Genomic DNA, 4,855 nt, shown 5'->3' on the forward strand with positions numbered 1-4,855 from the left:
AGGAGTGAGAAGAAAGGGGGGGGGGGGGGGGGGGGGGGTGAGACTTTTTAAAACTTTTTTTTTCCACAGTCAAAGGTTGACCCAACTCTAGGATAAGGCTGTAGCCTAAGAAACCTAATGTTAGTGTAATCTGTTAACAACGCAAAACATACATGTCTTTTTAGGCAAGTACCAGATATAGTTGTCATGTCATAAAATATTTTTAATATGACTGAATTTGTATTTAACATGATCACAATTTAATAAAAACATTGTAAGTTAGGCCTGTTAATTGTAGCAATTTAATTTTCATGGTTTTTCAACGAATAAATTATATAGATTTGATAGTTAAATGTGTGTATGTTAATGAGATCCAATCATTCGTAAATAGGGCGCGCATGCACGCTCATTCACAGCTACGCAAATTACGTATCTAGGAATGGTGTGGAATCCTTGGACTCAATTCTCAGGTTTGGTAAGTTATATAGCATAAATGCATAAGAGACTAATAGGCTATATGCCTAACAATAAATGAATAAATTAACGTGTGTCCACCAGACCGTTTTTAGCCAGCTGACATAATGCCTGGTGCTCTTTTGAAAACGACCAGCTGGTGGTGCTTGAGAGAGCTTTGGAGGCACTGCATTTTTCTGGAGTGACGCATTGTTTACATGTAACATGTTAGGAGTATCTTATTTTGAAGAATATTACTGAATATAAAAATGCAGTAACCAGCAATATTAACTTCTCTATTGTTGTGTTGTACAAGTATGATCATGGTTGGTCAATGTAATATTTGTTCCGCCCCTCCTCCACTGTGATTGGACAGCTGTGTAAAAAGGGACAGTGACCAGCTCTGCGTTTTACCCAAATTTAAAGAGTAAAAAACAACTCGTTAAATATCATTCTAATACATAGTTCATAAAAATGCAGTGTCATCAGTTTGTCTAAAAGAATACAGAACGTTTGAATGTTTTATGCACCATTTACACACTGTAGGGAGCAGGTGTAAATTTCTTTCGTACCAACTAACATTTTCAAAATACGAACATTTTCATGAATCCGAAAATTTATGTCAGAACGACTTTCCGAATGATTTACACAAAAAATCGTTCTGCTCGTGTTTCATGAATGAGGCCCAATGCCACGGCGATTAACATCGCTCGCTCCTCCATTTGGACGGGGAGAAACGAACAGGAAAACAAAACAAACACTTTTCAAAAAACAAACACGGGTAGAAGGGGTGCTGCTTACTGTCACTTTTGGGTCTGGAATTCTGTCACGACTGGTGGCAGTGTGAAGAGCATGGAGCGAGGAACGAGGAGACCAGGAATACAAAACGAAGGCGTTTAATTCAATCACGGGGAATCACACATAGCACAAAGAGTTGACATTGACATACAATTCCAGACAAGGGAGAACTGAACAGGCTAGAACTAAATAGGGCCGATAACGAAGGGCAGACAGGTGATGGGGATAACTAACAACAAGGAACAGGTGATACTAATAATGAGAAAAGGAACTGAAAGGACCAAATAAGGCCAACTGGAACTAAACGGGAACATACACATGACAAGTTTTCATATTTGGTGACTAATTTTGAAATATTTTACAGAGCGACTGTAATTTATTAATTTGCAAGAAGAATTCCATTATTAACGCTTTATGCTTTTATATTTTATTTTTATTTGTTGTCTGTAATCACTTTGATCTTATCACTGTATGGTTTAAACTTGTGTTACCTTTTGTCTGTAATCAGTTTGATGTTATCAGTGTATGGTTTAAACTTTGACACCTTCATAAAGTTGTAATTATATTTTTGTCTGTAATCATTTTAAAAAATGAATGCCGGATACATCAGTGATACATCGATAGCTATTCCTTCATTCCGATGGCACTGTCCAAGATGCCCGCTGCTCTAAACTTGACAACAACGGAAAAAAGCTACTTTCCCCATCATTTCAACTGGCGTGAAAATGAGAGGTATGTGGGCCCCTACCCCAACAAAAAGTTTTATGGGTATGAAAACATGTCCAATAAAGACCAGTCCAAGTTTGATGCGTGGTACAACACTGTGACGGGTAAGGTCTTCCGCTTCAGGGATGAGCTGCGTGAGTACGGAGTGAACGCTGTTGTCATATTACGGGAGGCTTGCATGAAATACCGAGAAGCGTTCATAGAGTGTACCGAACTTGATCCGTTCAACTGTACAACACTTGCTATCTGTTGTATGGGGGTAATCAAGATGTAATATCTCACCAGAGACACTTTGGCTCTGACATATAATAACACATACGTCCAGCAGAGTAAGACTTACTCAAACATTTCAATCCAATGGATAGAATATATAAAAAAGACCCGAAACGTCTACAGTCACCACACTCTAAACAACTGTGAAATGCAAATCGGTTGTTACTTTTTAGATGGCTACTACGAACAGAATGGAGCGATGCACGCCTTAGAATACTGTGGCTGTGTCCATCATGGTCATGAATGTCACTTCGACCGAAAGAGGGAATCCAACTTAACCCCCAAAAAAATCAGTCACAACCCCGACCAGAGGTCTATCAATAAGCTGCTTCTTAACTCCCTTTGGGGGAGATTCTCTATGAGGGAGAATTTACCGCAAACCCTGCTCATGAGAGACCCTGAAGATTTCGCACAAATAATTTTTGGTAAAACCGACGTCCTGAAATATTTCTTGGATGACGTGGCACTCGTCCAGCATTGTCATCCCGAAGGGCACGTTTGCGAGACTCGCGAACGTGTTTCTTAACGTGTTTATAGGGGCGTTTGCGATGGCTCACGCCCGGTTGGAGACTTGATGGACAGACTCGGTGACCGGGTGTTATACTCTGATACCGACTCTGTTATATTCATGTCTACGGACGGCGACTGGATACCCCCTCTGGAAGACCATTTGGGGGCCAAAATCTTATCAAATCTTATGGCTATCGCACCACCAAAGGAAAAGTGTGCATGAAGGCTAAAGGTATACCTCTGAATGCTAAAAATTCCAAAAAATTCCCAAGCTATCCGATTAGATACTCTGATTGGTCTGGTTACCGGCTATGTGACATCTCACGACGAAACACGATACATCTTGGCTCGTTCTGAAAAAATTGTGTGGAATAAAAAGCAATTCACGTTGCGCAACAAGTCAGTCGACAAAAGGTTCAACATGGTGTACAATAAACGTAGACTTCTACCGGATTTCAACACTCTTCCTTATGGCTACTGATTCGATGATGCAAAGAGGGGTTCGGGATGCTTCTGAATTTGACTTTTGACTTATTTTTATGCATGATCAGTGGTCCCAGCAAAAAATTGAAAACATTGTATATGTTTACAATTGCTGGCAGCTTCTGTATGATGAATTGCTTAAATTGTATGACATTAAATTTGTTGAAGGGCGCCAGATGTACCCTACCAATGTGAAATACTTTATGGAGTGTTATCAAGATGCTAGCAGTCAACCTTACGGGTATTTTTATACAGGCGTTTGCTGAATTAAACATACAATTTTCTACGGTTCCTTATCAGCATGTTAGACGTTTGATTAGTTTTTTAAAAACCACTCTTGGAGCTCGCGCACGCACGCCTGAGCCTGCACGACCTTATAAAAATAATTTCCCGTGCTACGGCACTGAGGATGGATGAAGCCGTGTTCAAATCACCATCTCTTGATCGAAGGCAATGGTTAGAATTTTAATTATGTATTTTCACATTCTTTAAATGTGTCTCTGCGAAATGATATGTATACAAATTTAATGATGTATTCTCACGTTCTTTAAATGTGTGTCGCTGTGAAATGAAATGTACACCTACTGTTTGAATATTTTTGAATAAAAGACTGTAAAACTGCTGTCGGTTTTAAGCGTATTTATTTATGATCAAACACATACAATGGATAATTCAATCATGCAACATAGAATTATTACATGTTTGCACACAATGGGCCTCATTCATGAAACATTAGTAAATATATGAGTAAATTCTGAGTAATTTACACGTAAAACGAACCTTCCCAAAAACTCTCCTCTGGATTCACAAATACTTCATAAAGGTTAGATTTGATAGTTAAATGTGTGTATGTTAATGAGATCCAATCATTCGTAAATAGGGCGCGCATGCACGCTCATTCACAGCTACGCAAATTACGTATCTAGGAATGGTGTGGAATCCTTGGACTCAATTCTCAGGTTTGGTAAGTTATATAGCATAAATGCATAAGAGACTAATAGGCTATATGCCTAACAATAAATGAATAAATTAACGTGTGTCCACCAGACCGTTTTTAGCCAGCTGACATAATGCCTGGTGCTCTTTTGAAAACGACCAGCTGGTGGTGCTTGAGAGAGCTTTGGAGGCACTGCATTTTTCTGGAGTGACGCATTGTTTACATGTAACATGTTAGGAGTATCTTATTTTGAAGAATATTACTGAATATAAAAATGCAGTAACCAGCAATATTAACTTCTCTATTGTTGTGTTGTACAAGTATGATCATGGTTGGTCAATGTAATATTTGTTCCGCCCCTCCTCCACTGTGATTGGACAGCTGTGTAAAAAGGGACAGTGACCAGCTCTGCGTTTTACCCAAATTTAAAGAGTAAAAAACAACTCGTTAAATATCATTCTAATACATAGTTCATAAAAATGCAGTGTCATCAGTTTGTCTAAAAGAATACAGAACGTTTGAATGTTTTATGCACCATTTACACACTGTAGGGAGCAGGTGTAAATTTCTTTCGTACCAACTAACATTTTCAAAATACGAACATTTTCATGAATCCGAAAATTTATGTCAGAACGACTTTCCGAATGATTTACACAAAAAATCGTTCTGCTCGTGTTTCATGAATGAGGCCCAATG

This window comes from Sinocyclocheilus grahami, unplaced genomic scaffold, assembly GCF_001515645.1.
Source record: "Sinocyclocheilus grahami isolate Dianchi unplaced genomic scaffold, SAMN03320097.WGS_v1.1 scaffold211.1, whole genome shotgun sequence".
Lineage (NCBI taxonomy): Eukaryota > Metazoa > Chordata > Actinopteri > Cypriniformes > Cyprinidae > Sinocyclocheilus > Sinocyclocheilus grahami.